This window comes from Talpa occidentalis, unplaced genomic scaffold (genome assembly GCF_014898055.3).
Source record: "Talpa occidentalis isolate TD23 unplaced genomic scaffold, MPIMG_talOcc4v2.1 talOcc4.16, whole genome shotgun sequence".
NCBI classification, from domain to species: Eukaryota; Metazoa; Chordata; class Mammalia; order Eulipotyphla; family Talpidae; genus Talpa; species Talpa occidentalis.
The window spans coordinates 20,845,310-20,866,155 of NW_023601653.1; the positions used below are offsets into that span (position 1 = coordinate 20,845,310).

The 20,846-nt window shown below is 36.8% G+C and overlaps 1 long non-coding RNA gene across 1 annotated transcript in view; it reads right to left on the reverse strand.

The window, feature by feature from the left end:
- Positions 1-20,846, reverse strand: part of LOC129145946 (uncharacterized) — a 358,080-nt gene that overhangs the window by 209,448 nt on the left and 127,786 nt on the right. The window contains exon 3 of the long non-coding RNA XR_008552182.1: positions 19,028-19,158. This is a non-coding gene — a long non-coding RNA (uncharacterized LOC129145946). The remainder of the gene's footprint in view (positions 1-19,027; positions 19,159-20,846) is intronic.

Here is a 20,846-nt window from a genome sequence, read left to right on the forward strand (position 1 = left end):
GTCACAGTATCCCGCCTGCTCTGGCCCTTTCCATGAACTCATGACCAAACAGGGCCAGTAAAATATTCCTCGTGAGATTTGGTGCTTGGTAACTGAGACAGAATGTGTTTCTCTCATTTTGGATTTGAACCAAATCCAATAGCTACTTTCCCTACTATGCAGAGTCCATCCAGGAAAAAGAATCAGAGCTCAGATGTGGTATGGGAGCTGGACTCCTGATGATATCCTCCAAATCCCCAAATCCATACGTGAAACAAGCCTTACTTCTGAGCCTTCCAGCTATGTGATCCCAGCTATTTCGTGTTATCCTTAGACAGTTTAAATGGTATTTGTATGGGGCCTCCCTGGTGGTGCAAGGGATTGAGTCACAGCACTATGAAGCTGTCCACGGCCACTGCACCACATAGCGCAGCAGACCTCTCCTGTCTCACCCACTGCTCCCCTCAGCAGTGTATTTCAGTCAATCCTCCTGTTTTGTTCCCCACTCTGTCTCTGGTGAATCCTCTCACCCCCCGCACCTCTGGCCTGTACCCCAGTTCTTGTATGCATAAATAAATAAATCTTTAAAAAATAAATTGTATTTGTAATCATTCAATTCTTGGCTAATACATTGGCAGAGAAGGTTGTCAGATCAGAGAGGAGACAACAAATAGTGAGAGACGAAATTAAAGTACCAGGTAGGTAAGGAGATTGCAAAAAAGCACTGCTCAAATAACTGGTTCCATCCCATGAAACCAAGAGAAGGTTCAGATGACATCAGTGAACCATAAATAGTCGTCTTTGAAGAACTATGGGGAACAGAAATCTTGCTGGTAGGTAGGGAAAGGGCAAAGACATGTTTCCATTTTCAAAAAGGAGAATAAAGTTTAACTTTAAACTATCTGCCAAAGAGACGAGATGGAATAGAGTATAAAAGATTGGTAAACACATAGGAAATAAAGATATGATTATTAGGGAACACCTTATGTTCATGAAGTTCAATTCATGCTAGAATTATACCATTTCATTTTTTACCAGAGAGACTGAAGAGATATTCATTATTCCAGATACTTATGAGGCACTACCCTGATGTCCAATATTATGTGTGATTATAGTCATAATTGGTTGGCAACTTCTAATTATAATATCTACTGTGTACTAACAATTTGATATACTCCAGAAATGTATAAATATGTATACATGTGCTGCACAATACACAGAGTATATTCACATATGCACACGCCTACACACATACTGCTCCCACACAAATAAATATAAAAACACGTACACATGCAAATTCATACAGATTCCCATGTGGACATACAGATACACACATGCCTACACAGATAATATGCACAGGCATACACACATGCACACAATAATATCATATATGGACCCGACACATGCATGCCTGCACAAAACACACTTGCACATATAAGTTACATGCATGCATGCATATACACATACACACATGCATGTACACATACAAGAACAAAAATATGTGGGCAGTAAATATTGTCATGACCCAGGAAAAACTGGAGTGAGGCAATTTGTGTAAGGTCACACAACTATTTATAAGAGTTTGAATGATAATAGAAAGTACATGGTAATAAAATATGAAAATAATTTCAAAACATATGTAATGTGTTGTTAACAGAATTAGAATCTAACCTGGAAATAATAGGCGGAAATTTAATAGGGCTAGAATGAGTCCTCACATGCAAACACAAGCACCTTAAAGAGCAATTTTACATGACTGTTAGCTCAAAGAATTAACGCATGAGAAATTGTTGCTAACAGTATGAACGCATCTTTGGGCTGCACTAACAACAGCATGAAGTTCAGGAGAAGGGAGGAAATCATCCTAGATGGATTAAATGAACACACTGGTCTTTCCCAGAGGATACTGACCATGATTATAAAAAAAAAATCTAATCCTGTCATAGGATAAATTAGAGAAAAATGATCCCAATGTTTGATGAGATAAGCATAGACACTGAGTGCCTGATGACAATTCATTACCTATACTTCCTATCATCCAGATAACTTTTAAAAGCCAAATAAGAATGAATGGAGGGGAGTTAGTGTGAACCAGATTTTTACACAGTGTAACTATAAGAAGCAGCAATTGAATTCAGTGCTATGGAAAGTCTTGATTAAAGATTTTAGTAAGATGATGATTTCCTGACAAAAGGTGTTGAGAGTGGCAAGATATCTTTTTGGTCCTGAAAAGATTCACCTGAATTTTCTCCCTTATGTAAATGCAGGTAGAGTAGGCCCACACTGCCCAATTGCCCTCTTTACATGATCCCCCTGCCCCCCACAACAAAGCCCACTAAACAATTCCACTGGGAGGAAATGGATCCACTAATAAAGCAAGCCAAAGTTTCTCTGGGAAATAAGGAACTCAGCTTCTGGTCTGCAAGTCTCAAATTTTCTGGAGTCATGGTTCTGCCTGCCAGAGCAGCTTATGGTTAAAAAGTCTTAACAGGACTTTTGAGCCATCAGTATAGTCAAGTAAGAAGCATCCTGTTCTCTCTTCTTTAACCTCTGTCAAAGCTAAGAGGGTAGAGTTTTGGCTTATTGATGAGATATCTGCAAAGTTTAATCTATTAGACCTTACAGAGGAGGTCGGGGACATCCTTAAACAAAACATAAATCTTCCAAATTATTGAAAGTGTGCTTCTGCAAGCATCCTCTAGGAAAGTAACAATGATCTTTAGCTACCTGGTTTTGAAAACAGTTTTAACTCTAAATTTTTCTATCCCATTAAGAATTTGATGTCATTGGGGCCTCACTGGTGGTGCAAGGGGTTAAGACGCAACCTATGAAGCTATACACAGCTACTACAGCACAAGTTCAATCCCCGGCCAGCCAGGGAGCAACCCACATGGTACAGCAGACCTCTCCTGACTCACCCGCTGCTCCCCTCAGCAGTGAACTTCAGTCAATTCCCCTGTTCTGTTCCCCACTCTGTCTCTGGTAAATCCTCTCACCCCACACACCTCTGGCCTATACCCCAGTTCTTGTACGCACAAATAAATCTTTTTCTAAAAAAAAAAAAAAAAGAAAAGAAAAGAAATTAATGTTATTACTTGGTAGGACATCAGAGAGTTCTGGTCCTCATAGGAGAATTTCCCCCTAAATCTCCCCAACCAGAGTTCAATGTTAACTGGAGAAACAAAGAGGAAGTGACCTTCCTTGAGACCTAACTTGATGAAGTGAGTCATAATAGCTACATCAAGTAGAAGTTTTTATTTAGTACAGTTTCAAAAAACACCTGCCTCTTTAGCACTGTCATTTCTATTTCTGCCAATACCAAGCAGTAGCCAATCCCAGATTTTTTTTCACTTTATGTCGACGCCAAAATTCTAGCAAGCCAATAGTGTCTATTCCCTACTACAGCCCCATGTATTAGAATTGCAGTTACAATATCCACAACTCAGATACATTCATCTGCAAGTGGTGGGGGTGGGGGGTGGCAGCTTTGGAAACTATAACACAAAACATACAGTTTTTACCTTGTGGTCATCAGAAGTTGGAAAAATATTATACATGTTCCCTAACCAATGAAGTTCAATCATTAACCAATTGTCTGGCAACAACCCAGGTAACTCAGTATCCCAAGAGGATCAATGTCTAACAAGGTCAAAGTGATACCTGGAAATGCCTCTCTACAAATAAAATATGGCATTCTTCTTATTATTGTATTGCTTACAAATAAAATGAGTATTTTCATTGTTATTATCTTCCTGGTAAAACTAATGTTCTTAGTATAGCAACAAAATGCTTAGGTTGTTAACACTGTTTTGAAAATCATAAAATAAGGAAGTCACCCCAAGAGAAAGGAAGAAATCAGTCAAGTAGAGACTTAGCAAATTGCCACAGATGAAAAAAAAAATCATGAAGCAATGACTTCCAAGACCTCTTATGATACTTTTATAGTCTGTACATGCTAAAACTATTTCTCACTGAGGGATACAGAAGATTGGAGATGTCAATGTAGTTTTCTATTTCTTTAGAATAGAAATTCTAAATATTCTATGTCTATTTGAAGAATATTCTATTTCTTCAGAATAAAGAACTATTAACTTGATTATCCATTTTTTTTAAAGATTTATTTATTTATTTATACAAGCCTGGGTACAGTCAGAAGCGCAGGAGGGTGAGAGAATTCACCAGAGCCAGAGCAGGGAACAGAGCAGGCAAAGTGACGAAATACACTGCTGAGGGGAGCAGCGGGCATGGCAGGAGAGATCTGCGCGCCATGTGGGACCCTCGCCCCGTGGCCAGGGATCGAACCAGTGCTACAGAGGCTGCGGGCAACTCCACAGCCCAGCACTCAACTGCTGTGCCGCCAGGGGAGGCCCGATTATCCATTTTTTAAGAATAATTTATGGCAGTACAAGAAAAGTGACATGATGCGAAGGTTAAATTAAATCTGTGTAACTTCCACCTTCAATATTTCCTAATTGATTCAATGCTATGATTCAATGTCATTGATTCGATAACAAATACTGATTCACTCCATAACAATGCTATGACTGAACTTATCTATACTCCCTCTTAGAGTGTAGACAGGTGAGTAAATCCTTTTATATCACTTCAGCAGGTTGAGGACTACCCAACAGATTCCTCAGAAGCACACTTTCCCCTTCTTTGAGCTCCAGGAATGACTGCTGAACTTCAGAAGGAGTCACATCAATACACTACTCATTTAACAAATATTTATTAACTAATTACTCTTGGGAAGATCTCATAGACTCAGCAGTGAACATCTTTAAAACTCTTTTTAAATTCAACTTTCTTGTTACATACAGAAAATTCTCTTTGTGGTGTACAATTCTGTGGATGTTGACAAATTCACAGTCATGTATCAATAACCAGACTCAAAAAACAGAAAATTCTATCAATTTGAAAAACTTCATGTTTTTCCTCTGTAGTCAACTTTCTCCTCTCCTGAATCTTGAACAACCACTGATCTATTCCCCAATGCCTATAGTTTTGTTTTTTCTAAAATGCCATATAAAAAGTTTCACTCAGTTTGCAGTTTTTTGGTCTAACTTCTTTCAGTTAGCAAAATACATTTACGATTTGTTAGTGTTGCTGCATGCATCAGAAGTTTTGGTGGGTTTTTTTTTTGTTTTTTAGCTTTATGCATGGATATACTGTGTTTTTTTTTATTTTATTCTGTTAAGAACACAACAAAAATGTTAAGTGCACAATGAAGTGTCACTGCCTATAAATACAATATTGTATATAGCAAATCTCTATCTGTCCTATTTTATTCATCTCGCTTAACTGGAACTCTATGCCATTAATAGTTACTCCCCAATTCTCCTCTCTCTAGCTCCTAGCAACCACCATTCCACTTTGATTCTATGAATTTGACTGTTTCAGATAACTCAGAGAAGTGGAATCATAAATTATTTGTTTTCCTATTCCAGCTAATCCAATCCTACAAAGGGATTATTTCACTTAGCATAATATACTCAATTAAGAAATGTCTTCAATTATAAAATCATAACCCTCTTCAGTATAAAATATAACTATAAAAACCATGATGATATTAGTACTCTGAAGATAAAACTTAACTTTTCAGTCATAGCCAATTCTCTTTTATTCCTATCATCCATATTTGTAAACAAAGAAATGCCATTGTACGTCCATTTTTTAATTAAAAAGAGACATGCAACTGTAAATGTACTACATTGCCTACTATGTCTATCACTACTATGTTATCCTAGGCAAATTACTTAACTTCATTCTCAGTTTCCTAACATATAAAATGGGGAAATAATACTTCTTTGAATACTTTTAGTTACCTCCAGACATTGTCAAATGTTTTTTGGGAGGCAAAATAACCTTAGGATTTGAACCACTGATTTAGTTGGCACTGAGTTAATGATGGTTACGATTAAGAAAGGCTGGTGTTATCTGAAAGTTCTGTGATGTTCTTTCTTCCCTATGCCGACTGCTCATTTATAAGACATTCTGCCATCTTGCTTGAATAGCTAGATTACTGGAATTTTATCAAGCTTTTTTAGATAACACCTCAAGGAAGGAAATAGCTAAAAATACTAAATGTTCCTTTCACTTTTTGATTTGTAATAAACAATAATAAATTACTACCGCCAATTTTGTCTTTTTATTAAAAAAAATTTCACAAGCTATACATTCAATATCTAAAATAAAAACTCTTGGAGTTTAGAGTTCTTTAAATACTATGATTAATTTAACTGTATTTTTTGTATCATTCCAAAAACAATGACCTATATCTTGAAAAAAAAAAACTATTTGTATACACTCCAAAAGTTAGCTTATAGGAAAAAAATAATTTGACAGTATCGTCATTTTTATGAAAGTATTTGTCATTTGTCTTGGGTATTTGCCGTTGAGGTAGAAGACAACATTGGTATATACATATTGGTATATAAACAGTGTTGTTCAACTTGCCTTTGTATAATTAGCAGTGTCTTTTGTGACGTCTCCAGTCTGCAAGTAGTGTTATTCCAAAGATACTGTTTACCCTGGTAGCAGAATCTGCTTGACCATCTGGTATACTAGCTTAGTAAATAAATACTAAGTTCTTCATTGTTTGTAGAATAAAATCAAAGCTTACAATCCACTAGCCAAAAGATTAATTGGGCTTGTATGAATTGGTCTGAAATAATATTCAAGAGATATTAGGTGAGAAAAGCAAGTTACTTAGGTATTACGTGTGTGTTTGTTTAGAAGAAAATAGTATGTGTGCAAAACAGAATGAGCACGAGTGGTGAAGGATACAAATCAAATTGAATTTAGGAAAGGAAATGGAGCTGACACAATAATTTGTTGAAAATGAAACTTTATGTTCCAAATGAGTATTCAAAGTTGTTTGATGTGTTTGCTATTTATATGTAATTAATTTAAATGAATTATTTTTCCTCTTCCATATTTATATTAAGAAAATTTGCAGCAATCAAAGCAGTCAAAATCTGTTGGATTTGTTTGATATAGTTGGTTATAATAGCATTTAAATTGTAGTTTCTAAGTATAGATTAATAGCATGTGCATTTAAAAAAGATAAGAAAAATATTCTGAAAAACATTCATAATGGAGATCTCTGTTTGAATCAAGAGTGAACTTTCTGTTATTTTGCTTGTCTACATTTTATTTAATGAATATGCATTGTTTTTATAATGAGGGACTAAAAATAAAGGAAAGGATCTGAGGAGTGAGGAGTGGGACGAAGAAGCAATTGACTTTCCACAGCATTAAAAAGTATGTCAGAAAATGCTGTGTGAATAAGCTTCAAATGTGTCAGATCAGTTTTGAAATTTGGCCTGGAGATACTTGTCAAGAGCTGCTGGAGGAACTGAGTCATAATTTCACAGGAATCTCTTAGTAAAGGAGAAGAATGAATTCCGGGAGATAAAAACAGGTTGGTGGAAAATGGCTCCTGGGGATTTGTTCTCTCTGGATGTGAGTTTTATTTCAGTTCAAGATTTTTTGATTATATATAGATATGGGAATATACCCTCATGTGATTAGAAAGATAATTTATATGGGATTAAATCCAAGAATTCATTTTCCATTTGAATGAACCTAAGAGCTAATGCCAAGCTGTCTTTCACCATGTATTGACCTTATTTGGAAAACAATTGGTGACCCAGGGATATAAGCATAGCCCTTGAATTTATGTTCTCCAGGAGTGGAGTTAATGCCTGCCTGGCTTGTTTATTCTCTTCATGCACAGGCTACAGTGGGCATTTTCTTCCTTTTCTTTAGTGCCCTCTCCTCCTTTTCTTCCTACCTCCTCAGAGCTAGCAAAAAGTCATCTTTCAAAATCTCCTGCAAAGAAAGTTAATAAATATATAACTGAAACCTCTGCTTCAATGGTGTTATTCTAATTTTTTAATTATCAATGCTTCTGAATCCCCCTAGATACAAGACTAAATAGGTAAGCAAGTTGGTCAAAGAGTAGAGAGTCATAAGAATGCTAACAAAATTCCACTTGATCTAGGCTTCATTTCAAAGGACAGAAGGTTAAACTGGAAATTTCAAATGCAGCAACCCCATAGAAAGATGTTAGATTCCTTATTACTCAGCATTCAAAAAAGATAAACACATGCAATTTGCAGCAATATGGATGGAACTGGAAGGGATCATGCTCAGCAAAATAATCCAGAAAGAAAAAGAAAAATACCAGATGATCTCACTCATAACAGGAATCTAGAAAACCTAAATAAGGGACCAGAAAAAAGAATAACTATAAGAAAGAAAAAAATCAAAATCAACAAATAACTATGAACCAGAGACACACTGTTGTGGGGGGGGGGCGGGGAAAGGAGGGATTGGGGTCAAAATCAGGGGGTTGCAACTGTATGGGGAATATAAAAATAAAAAAAGAAATTTTAAAAAAAGAAATGTTAGATTCCAAATGGATGAAGAGGGTCAAGAAGTACAAACTTTCAGATACATAATAAATAAGTCATGATGAATCATATTGTTGAATCCCTGAAACCAATATAATGTAATATGTATATTATACATCAGTTAAAAAAAATAAGTGAGCTATTAGACCACATGAAGGAAACTTTTAATTTAGTGACCTAGGACAGGCTCAAAGACTCTAAACTTCATAAGGAACCTACTTTCCCCTTAACATCAACTAAGAGAGCAGAGCTTCATTGGAACCTGAGGGTCCTGTGTGTGTCCCCCAGAGTAGGAAAGCACACTGTGTTGTGGTCTAGAGGTGGGGGATCTGACAGGCAGAGTCAGGAGAGAGATGCTGCTACATGGAGATTTGACTCCACTCCTAGAAGATCATGAAGATAAAGGATAAGTGAATGTCTCCAGGGGATAATAAATGGGCAAACCAGAGACTCCCATTTACAATGGGATTTTGCCCAAAAAGTCTTCACAAAGGACAAAAGACCTTTCCATGCAGTGTTTGTGTGGAATGAGCTTTGGTAAAACCAAAGCCTGAAGTTGGAGTCTGAAACAGCAGCTAAAAAAAGTGTTGTTTCACTTGAATCATTTGTATTTTGATGGACCAACAGGGATTTTTTGAAGAATTTCCCAAAATATCTGCAAGGGGAAAAGAAAGCTCCACCATCTCCTACACCCAGAGAGCATTTAGCCATTTTATAAGAGTAATCAAGTGAAAAATATCCTACTCTCTTATCTCTTTATCTCTCCCCTCCTTCACCTGGCCCCCATCAGTAGACCTGAGGATGTCATAGAGTGTCAAGTGGGCTGATGGCAAAGGAGGTGAACTGGAGACTACAGTCAACCACACCACTTCCCAGAAGGCAGACTGTTTGCCTATTATCAAGCCCTAGCTCAGGGGAGGAGAAGGAAAAAGTCTTAACTTTGAAGACCTAAGGGTTGAGATTTAATTACCAAGCGAGTCTGTTATTTAGTGAATTAAAATGACCACAGAATTCTATGTTTCCAAAGAATGAGTAGAAAATTCTGGAACCTGGTTTTTTCTTCTCAAAGAAGAGAAAAAGTTACACTACTTTAATATTTTAAAGGGATTTTGGGAGATATTTTTAATTGCATTTTCATTATCCCACAAGGTTTGCTTATTCAAAATACCAGTAACAATAATTTTCAAAATAAAGAAGGTCGTGATCATGTTCTTCTGAGCAGCGCTCAGACAATGACAGTGTTCTATGCTGTATGATGGTCCTCAAGAGGAATGTTGGCAGAGGATCAAGATGCTGAAGAAATCCAAAAATCGCAGAAGGTCCAACTCAAGGAACTTGAACTGTTAGGCTGGAGAAAATTAAGGCAGCACACAATTCTCATTTAGTCCCTATTAATGGACTTGTATATGAAATAAGCCAGAAAAAAATACATTGTTCTTGATGGCCAAAAAAAGGACCAGTGTACAAATTTTTGTGCAAAACAAGGAGATATATATAAAATGCAAGTATTTAAATACAAATGCTTTCATTCGGGATTGTCTTATATTGCAATGTATTTCTCATTACTATTTGTTCAAGCTGAGGCTGGATGCTATTTGTCATGGTTCTTACACAGAGGATCCATTAATCATTTGATTTTAGGTCAAATTGCCAAAAACCAATTTGTTGCAAGCCAGTTTGCCAAATAACCAATCTACTAAATAGCCATTTCACTGAAAACCAACTCGCCCAACACCAATTTGCCACATTTACTGGTTTCCTTCAACAATTTCATTTTAGTTGGAGAGATTCCATTTTGTTCTCATGAAAGAGTATTTTAAAGACTATTTAACTGGCTGCTGCCCAATCTTTGGGGCCTGAGAGAGGGGAGACTGAGGAACAGAAAGAGAATGTGTTATTAAATATAACCTTAATCATAAACCTGAACATAACTATTACAATAATATTCCTCTTAGAAAATACTATTGTTCCTCTCCTAGGAACATACTCTCTTCCTGTTTTTCTCTCTCTTTCCCTTAGTTTCCTAGCAGCACCAAAGTGCTGAAGTAGGAACAATTGAGCAATTGTTTCCCTTCATTCCTTTCCCTCCATTTCAGAACCAATTGAAAGAGCTGCAGGTGCCAGTCAAGTGGAGATCATGATATCACTTTTATTCCTGGTAAAGCTTTTTTGGAGAAAATGGTCCAACGGTCCAAAGCTGGCCAATGACTCCAACTGCAGGCACAGGCCTCCCAATGGAAACATTTCTACAGCCCTCTTCCTACATCCTCAAGATGACAAACACGTCCATTCCCAACCTCTAAACAATATCACAGGTGTTGGCATGACCCAAGAAACTCAGTGGTATCTGAGTAAAAAGGAAATAGATTGAGAAAAATGTCTAGGATGCCATTATTAAAACAGTGGTTTCGAGTTCCAGACTTGCAATTTTAAGCAATGCTGGAGAAATTTCCCATGAAATTAAGTGGTGAATTCTGACCTTCTTAGTCACCTAACAACAATTGCCTTTGCTTTGCTTTGCTTTGCTTTTCCTGGGGAAAAAGACCAATTCCTTACAAAGGCCTGCAGAGCTCCCTCATGCTAACCCTCTTTTGACTTTATCACTTATTGTTCCTCTTGTTGTGTGGAGAGTCTGCTCCCCCTCCATTGACCTCTTTGCCGTCTTCAAACACTCCTTGCCTTTGCCCACTGAAGCCTTTCCCCCAGATGCACTCAGAGACCTGCAGCTAGTCAGTACCCCCATGACACTTCATGTATGTGTGTGCACGTGTACAAATACATATATAACTCATGTACCACATATCATACACTTACATATATACTAGCATTTATATTATTCAACAAATATTATTCAGTTATGTATATACTCACTTGTTAAGTTATAAACTCCTAAAATTAAGAATCACAGTTTTAGACTATCTAGTGCCTTGGTACCATATCTGGTATAAAGTTAGTTGAATGAAATAATGAATAAGTAAATGAACTAATAAAGGACAGAGCATCTTGTTCTTCTGTTTGCAGATGTCATCAGCAAAATCCCCAATGGAAGATGTAATTCTAATTGGAATAATACAAAGCATGGTTGGCCAGAAATCCTGGGTCCTTACCTAAAATCATGTGTGTTTTGTCAGTCTTCACCTGCATGCCTGGTCAACCATGCCACCCTTGGCCCACCATTTTACCATCTGGTACCACCATCCTTCCAATACCATTAATTCATCTCAAAGTTCTTTTGATCTTTCTATTTGAAGCTTAAAATACAGCCATTTATACAGTTGGTATAATGTTCTCTCCACACTTACTACATTCATCACATTGCTACTGCTGTGACTGGCATTCACCAGATCCAGTGATTTTTCTGGTCTGCTTGCTCTCCTCTTTTGTTCCAGAACAATATCAATGCACTACAAGCTTTACTCAACTACTAACCGAAGGACTTGCAGTGGTTCTCTTTGGCTAGATAGCCCACACCCACCTGAGTCAGTGCCACCCTCTAGTAATAAGTGGTCCTTGCCATGTAAGATGGCATACTTTCTCAATATTGGGACACCCTCCAGGACAATGGAAAGCAAGTTGGCATAATTGAAATGACCTATTTAGCACTTAATCCTATGCCTAACCCTAGTGTCACCTGTCAGACTGCAGAAGTAAATTATATCCTACCCTGGCTAATCAAGGTTAGGCGGCACGGGACAAAGAAGGTCTTTAACTTCCTCTGTGATGATTTTTCATGGTCATGCATGTGTGCCTGTCAAAGAAGCTGTATTTATGAACTTATTTGATATCTTGCAGGTCCTCCTCCATGTCATTTGCATGTATGTTTGTATATTTGTATATACACATGCACACATAAATACAGATACAAAGATATGCATGAATGCACATATGCCCACAGCAGATTAAAAAAAATAACAGCTTCCTAGATTATATTTTTAATCTTCTCACCTCATTCACCAAGTTTATAAGCCCTATATCTTTTCTTTCTTTATAAATCATTTGTTAGATTTCATACTTTACTAGATCACGCAAATGTTTTTCTCCAATAATCTATTTTATGTTAAATGACTTTTTCCTCTATCAATTCATTTGAAATTAACTGATTTCTTTCTTTGTTCGCTCTATCCCTTCTTGAAATGAGTCACCCAAAGCTCTGTCAGAAATATTTAAAAATAATAGTGAAATAAAATCAAAAGCAGAAGCCAATCATTCTGATTTCCATCACCATTCATAGCTATGTTTCACAGCAAAGTACAGTGTATGCTGATAGGTGTCATCTACATTTGTAAGTTATACATTCATGGACGCATAGAAAATTAGCATTAGTGTCTTATTAAAGTCTAAATCCATCCTTTGCATTACATAGAAGCCAATGGGGCTCAGAGAAAATTTATGTTTCCCAAGGTCACACAACAGATACAGATAAAGCCAAAACTGGAAGTCAGCCTAAAATCCCAAAGTTCGTTCTCAACCAAAATGTTGCCTGTGTTAGTAAAGACAGAAATATAATTTCTGAGACTGGAATTCTACCAACACAGCCCCTTCTCAGAGCTCCATTACAGTAATAGCATATGTTATCAGGGTTCTTTTGTGATATAGGTGGGACTTAAAATATATGTGACAAAGCAGTAATATTTGAGACAAAATTCAAAGATGTCAAACTATTGTTGCTACATTATACTTAAGGCGAAAAATGATTTGGTTGAGCTAAATACTATAAAATATAATTATAGTCCTTAGCAACAACTCAGCAGAACTGGAGCTATATTTTTCTGTTTTAGCTCACCAAAGCTCTGGAAGATAGTCAAGAAGAGATTGTATAACAAGTGGCATACATCATTTCCTTCAGCTCTCAGTGACTAGAAAAATGAGACCATTTTAAACTCATTAATAATCACTGTTGATTGCCAAAGTTTAATTGACCATGTGTTGATATGTATGGATTAAAGCTGGCACTAGTCCTTCACTCTGCATAGATCAGTAAATACTTTGGGTTTTCGTACTGTAGTCTATATATTTCTATCTTAGAGAAATAAAACTACTGCTCCCAACCACCAGCTTTTCCATTTTAATCTGAATCTGACTTTTTGTCATCTTTATTTTTAGTTTATAAACTGCTTGAGAAGGGAAGGGCTTTTTTTTCCCTTCTGATTCCTGACTGAAGTTGAAACTGAGATTACGGAAATACCTCAAGAGTGGTTATTTCTATCCACACTGAAATGAGAAATTAGGGGATGTTTAGCTGAACATTCAAATGTTTCAGCTTTTACCCTTCACTATTAATAATACCATCATCTGTCTTTCACAGAGAAAAATCTTTCTTTAACTTCACACTTGAGAATTTTGTTTCTTTTTCATTTAATTTCTTTATAGAGTCTTCCTGGAGTGAGTCATAACATATTGAGGTCATGTCCACTGCATTCTGTTACACAGGAGGATATTTCATCCAAAAACTGTGCTGCTGAATCCGCTGACATGTGTATCAATCTTGAAATGGGACCATTTGTGCCCAAGGTCCCAACTGAGTGATGACTGGGTTAGGTGTCTTCTCCAAGCTGCTGTCCCATTTAGAACAAAACTACACAAAAGAAGATGGAGAAATCCCTTATAATCTTAGGTTTTGGTTCCTGTCTCCACTTTTTATAAAGACTCACTTAATTTTATGGAAGTAGATAGTTGTCCAAATTTCCAAAATTAGCTTTCAAAAGACTTCTGTTTTTAAACCCAAATGACTTTCACTCACTTTAACCAGTTCACATTAGAATATGAAGTTGAAAAAAAAAAAAAAAGAATTACAAGTTGCACAGCCAATGGGGGGGTTACTAGCATTCTACCAGATTATTCACTATTTACTCACAAAGTGAGATGGTCTCATTTTTCATGTAGGAGCCAGATCAGGGAGGAGTTTCACAATTTATCTCATCTTCTACTTAATATCCTTCCCCCATCATGGACTTGCCTATGTCCCACCATCCTCATGAATTTCACTCACGAATCCTGAACATCAAGATTATCTTACCACAAGGAATGAAGTGTTGCCAAGGTTTCTTTATTTTCAAGTAGAATTCTGATTAAAATACCGAGTTTCTGCTGAAATTTAAAGATGTATTTTGTTTATGCAGACACATCTCAGTGAAATAAATGTATTGTGAGTCTCAAATCTGTGTCAATTCACAGCCAACTTTCACCCTCCCCTCCTGCCCTCCCTATCTTCACTGTGTCCTGTAGCAGTCAGAGAGAGACACACAATCCCAGACAAGAATAAACTTTAGACATCGGCCATGTATTCAATTTTTCATTTTACAGGAAAAGAAAAAAAACAGCTGAAGCCCACAAAGGTTAAGAGATGTTTTACATGATCCAACTTGCTGATAGATTTGGGACAAAATCCAAGATTCTGCATTTCTATATTCTTTTCATGCATTTTTCAATTCATTTTTGCATCACTCTAGGGTTTACTTTGCTCACTCACTTAAGTTTGTCAGTGCTCTTGTTTCTGCCCTTGTCCTGCATGGTACCCACCGAGCAGAGCATCAGTTGTGGTTAGTCCAATGCCCAACCTGTTGAGTAATTTTGGAGAAAATCACCCAACTGGGAAAGTTGCTCTCACTTTAATTTCAGAGCCTCACCCTCTTCTGGCACACTGATGCTGCCCAGATGTGTTCCATAGTTCTATATTTCCATGAGTGCTACCTTCCATAGTGAGCACTCATGTTCATCACAACAGTGATTCCAATTCCAAACTTCCTCTACTGTTCTCAAGCCTCTGACTTGTTGGGCATCTTTGAATCTTATGTCCTAGAGAAAACACACACAATCCAACTTCTTGCCATCAAATTTCTCATCTGCCATCTTTACATTCTTTGCTCCACCCATTAAATGAGTGATGAGTTTTCTACTTAAAAATAGTCTTCATGCTTGTAGGATTTGGGTCATATCCTTTTATATCATATCTTCTTCAGGACTCCCAAGGAATTTGTTCAATTATCTTACCTCTTTCTCAAATTTTCACCACTCCCACAGGCTTCTTCCCATAAGCATTTAAACATATTCCTGCTAATAATAGTAAATTAACATCTTTTCTACCCAGTGGTATGCCTGAAACATTTAGCAACTGGCTCAACTGGGAAGCAAAAGAGTTCTGATTTGTAGTATTTGACAATTTCTTTGGTGTAAATGTTTCCATTGTGACTAATTAAAGCTACTGAATGAGAAAGAGATATGCACAGCTGGTTTCTTGTGTGAGCCAGGTCAGCACACATGGTCTCTCTTCTGCCTTCCAAATATTATACAAACCTGTTTCACTGATGAAAATTAATACAAATTTAGAGTTTTGCTGTCAAAGGAAACTAGGACATATATAACACTCAAATTTGTAGCCCCCGCAATACAGGCTAAAGCAAAGAAGGAAATAACCAAGTATGCCAAGAGCCAAGTAGATAATCTCTAGGTCATGTAACAGACCGACTAATGTTACTTCCTATTTCCCCATTTCGAGCAACCAACAAAAATCCTTGTTGAATTCATCTGTATCATGTCCCAGTTCTGAAATGATGTTCCAGTTCTGTATGCCTCATTTGAAAATTAGTGTTTAAGCAGGCACAACAATACTAATTCTAGCTCCCATTTATAGAGCCATTGTAATGTGCAAGTATTACTCTAGGCTTTACATGCATTACTCCATTTAGTCTTCCTGGCAATTTCATGTGATAGGTTTACTATTATCCTATTTCACAGATGAGGAAACTGAAAAGTTGGATGATTACATAAACATCCCAGGTCACAGCTATTGAATAGGTGCACATTTCAAACTTAAATTGTTTGACTCCAAAACTGCTTTACTTATGTCTCTAAAATATTTTACCTTAAACAAACTACAGTATTACATGGATTAGTTCTGCTTCTAAGCACCACCTTGGTAACATACCTGATAGCATCAAGTATGTCATAGAATCAATATCTCGATTTAGTTCTGGGAATACATTGCACTAACAATCATCCAAAGCTATTTGAAAATAATGCAATAAGCTCCTATCAAGAAAGGAGAAAAAAAATATAATTTCTATTTCACAACAATGTAACCCTGAGTGTCTCCCTTTCCCCTGTTTCCATCATTAGTGCTTAAAGTTTGGATCCCTTCTATTCTGTTTTAAATGAAAAAGCCTTCTTGTTATTAGTGCCACTGAGCTTAAATATATAAAAAAAAAACTAAATAATCATTATAATTTCAAAAGGGAAGAAAAAGGTGGAGAAACAAAAGTCAATTGTATTTTTTAGTAAACACAAATTTGCTAGATTAAAGACATTTTATGTTTCCAGGTATAGAAACTGGTTTTAATGTGCAAGTTATACATTTGTACATTGCTTAGAATCAGCTCTCTAGCTTTTCAAGTGCTTTGTCTTGTCCAGCAAAATATTTTCATGTCACACTTGCATACCTTGCATTCCCTTTTCTAGATTCTCCTTTGAAAGCAAGCATCTCTTTGTAAAAAGCCATTAAATGACAAGTGTGCTTTTTACCTATATAATTTCAGGTTAATTACATGGCTGCATATTGGTTTAAACTAAAGTAATTGTGCTATCCTTTTTCCTTAGTCAATCATTAATTTAAAAGTAAATAAGTAAGAGGGCGTATTTGTCAGGAAGGAGCCATTCTTTGAAGAGTGGTGGGCTTGATTTCAGGGGCAGGTGCTGTCTGTGTGGGACACCATATCAAGTCTGGCCATGATTTTGCCAAGGTATGCTGTATTTGTGCCAACTCATTGCCTTGAATGCCCTCAGTGCTTGTCAAACACAAGAAAGTAAAATGTTTCTCAGCTATGTGTTATCAGCTTGAGGCCAGTTCAGAGTATCAGATGATCTAAACACAGCAAGATATTGAGAACCCTGAGGTTTACATTTCTTTCATCAACTTCAACTTGATCATCAATCCAATTATCTAGTGATAAGCCAAGAAAAAAATTTTTAGTGGTTGTTGCATTATTTAAAATAAAGCACTGTGCTGCTTAGTTGACCTTATTTGTCAAAGGAAATTCAGAATTTCAAGAATCAGAGATACTTCTCTATGAGCAGTAGACAAACAAATTGCTCTTCTCTTGTAAAGGTTTTTTTGTGGCTTCTTTGTTATTAGCCATATCAGCTCTAAGAAGTCTTAGCTATGAGATATGTGGTCATGGCCAACTGGAGTTAAATCAGATAAGTTACACTTAATTTAATAATCATATCATAAATCATTACTGAAAGTTGAAGAAAGCAAATGTGGACCTTTGGGCAGGAATGTCACTAAGAACGCCAAACTTGTTTCCAAAACAAGCAAAAGTTGACTATTCCTAGTGCAAATTGACACAAGCATTAACCCACAACATTAACAAACACACACAAAAATGCAGTAAGTTTAATGCCTGTAAATGTGGTCTCCCATCTCAGCACAAACTGCTGTGTCTGGGAATAAATGAGTATTTATCATTTCCTGAATTCTGCTCTGGCCAGTGGCCAACAGAGAATGTACATCAAAAGTAGAAGAGATGGGAGGTAGGACTTGGTTCCAAATTGATCTGAATAATGATAGCAAACTTAAAAGCTGCCTCCCTGCTTTTAAGGTTCACTGTTGTCTGTTTTCAAGAGTAAAAGAAAACATTCAAGAAAATAACAGGAAGCCAGTTTACAGCTCAGAGAGAATCTTGCTTGATTTGATCCCCTTACAGCATCGCATTATCCTCTGTATGAAAGCAGAGCTCACCCCTGCCAAACCCTGAAATGCGTAAAATGGAAATGAGGAGGGAAAACGCCTTTGCCACTCATCTGTTTCTGTCTTAGGAAATGTCTCCAGTGCATCTGCTTGCTGTCTCACCCAGACATTTTATGTGACCACATTAAATAAGGCAGAAGCCATGGAGGGGCAAACCTGGATGAGTGCTGGCTGGACCCATCTCTTAGCAAGTCCCAGGTGCATTTATCTTCATAAAACACCCACACAAAGGGAATCTCCAGTCTTTCAAACCCAGAAGTCACTTGCTCCCTAATCATGTTAAGTCTTGCTTGGAATTCTGAGGCAACTTCCTGCAAAATGTCATCAAGTTTACTATTTAGCAAATTCAGGAAAATGCACAGGTTAAAAATATCTATTCTGGCTCATTGTACTAAAAGCAATATAACTAATTACATTTTTTTATCCAAGGTGGAGATATTCCAATAACTATCTTGAATAAGGAGGTATCATCTTAGTATAGAAATGTTTATTACGGATTCATTTATTAACAATTTCACTGAAAAAATAGTTGAATGAAAGAAACATGAAGTAGGTGATAACTTCTCTTACATCTGTAACTATAAGAGCAGCCCTTGCAGTCCCTGATTTTCTGAAGGCGTGGGGTCCCCAGCTGAGCAGCCTCAGTCTAGGCTAAGACATGACTGCTGGTTTGATTGGCCCCATGTGCTGGACCCACCCCAGCATAACCAAGTTTGAGTTTTAGAAAAAAGAGAGAGAGAAAACCCACAGCATTTCTGGATATGAGCGGGTGACGTTTGCACCTGTCCGGCAACATCCAGACACTGCAGGGCTTACCTGCCCAGCTCCAACGGGAAAGGGTGTAGAGGCTGGATGAACTTCCAGGGTTTTGGTTTTGAATCCTTACCTGGTTTTGAAAATGGAACAGGTCCAAGCTTCTACTTGCACCAACTAGGTCCAAGTTTGTGCCCAGCACCAATCAAGTCTTGGAAACATGTGGTTTGGAAAATGGACCAATCAGGTTTGAAAGGTGGGTACCTGGAAAGGGGATGCAAGAAGATGCTAGACTTCAGAGTTAGGCTGGAGAAAAACTTCAGGAAGTTTTGTGAAGAGAGACTTCGGCTTCAGGAGGAGGTTAAAATTTTAACATATCTTTTTGGTGGTTACAAGTTAATGCTCAAAATACACACAAAATAAGAGAGCAGTGATATTAAATGTGGGCCAAGGAAAAATTATTGTGAAAATATATGTCAAAATGCCTTCATACTCTTGTAAGCAGGTAATAGATTTAACGATCAACATTAAAAGAAAAATCTGAAGCCTTAAAATTCAGTGTCCATGAGATAAAAAAAAAAAAAATCTAATTTAGAAAAGCACAAGTATTGCTGATACCAAGACCTGAAAGACATAAATCCCCAGTTTAAGAATATGCATAAGATTATTTCTTTACAAGAAAAAAATCGGACTGAACAAAAATAAATCTTTGTTTTCTTTACTTGCATTTACATACTTCACTATAAAATAGCTTTAAATACAGAATTACAAAACTGATTGATAAACGGGGGAAATTATGTTTTACAAGTCATGTAAATTGAAAGGTCATATTAAATAGGATATGCAAATAGTCATGAAAATTGCTACAAATGCACAGTTTAGTGACTCCCCAGTCAAGGAGGTGTTCAGGGAAATATTATTCAGGGAAAATCTTGGAGGCACAGAGTAAGCACTGCTACATTTAGAATGCCAGCATCTGGTGGGAATGCAAGCTGGTCTAGCCACTACAGAAAGCTGTGTGGAGGTTCCTCAAAACACTAAAAATGGATCTACCATGTGACCCAGCAATTCCACTCCTAGAAATCTACTAAAGGACACACAAATACTAATTTGAAAAGAAACCTCCATGCCTATGATTATTGTGGCACTATTTACAATAGCTGAGATATAGAATCAACCCAAATGCCCTAAAATAGATGAATGCATCAAGAATATGTGGTATATATATACAATGGAATACTACTCAGCAATCAAAAATGATAAATTTATGCCATTTGGGGCAATGTGGGCAGAGCTGGAAGGCATTATGCTAAGCAAAATAAATCAGGAGAAAAGAGATAAATACTGCATGGTTTCACATATATGTAGAATATAGAGAAACCAAACAAAAGATCAGGGAGAAAAAAGACAAAACTTGCAAGCTGAATATAGATCAAAGGCATACCTCAGGGGGGAGATAGGGGGGTCAATATGGGGAAAGGAACAGCACAAGGGACTATGGTGATGGAACACGGGTGTTATGGTGGTAGCATAAGTACAGGGACTACACCAGAGGGAAGAAATCAAATACTATCCAAAATTTAACAGACATAAGGAAATAAATTTAAAAAAAAAATTAAAAAAATAAAATGCCAGCATCTTAACAGGCACAATGCTATGGGAACTTTCAGTTCAGATGACAAAGATTTTTCTGCAAATGTTCCAATTATACAATAGATATCAGTAGCAAAATAAGACTTCATTTCTATGGACTCACTTTAAAGCTTAATGTGTTGAAAGAGCTTGGAAAGTAAGTGGGACTGGATTTTTTAAACATATCACCTTTATTCCAAATCTTTGTTGTTTTTAATGGTGGCACTTTATTTCAGGTGTGCATGTTTGGAGGTTTTCTTTTCTAAATTCTGGCAATAGGGGCCTGGTTCCCAGACTCCACTTTGCTCAGTATACTATAA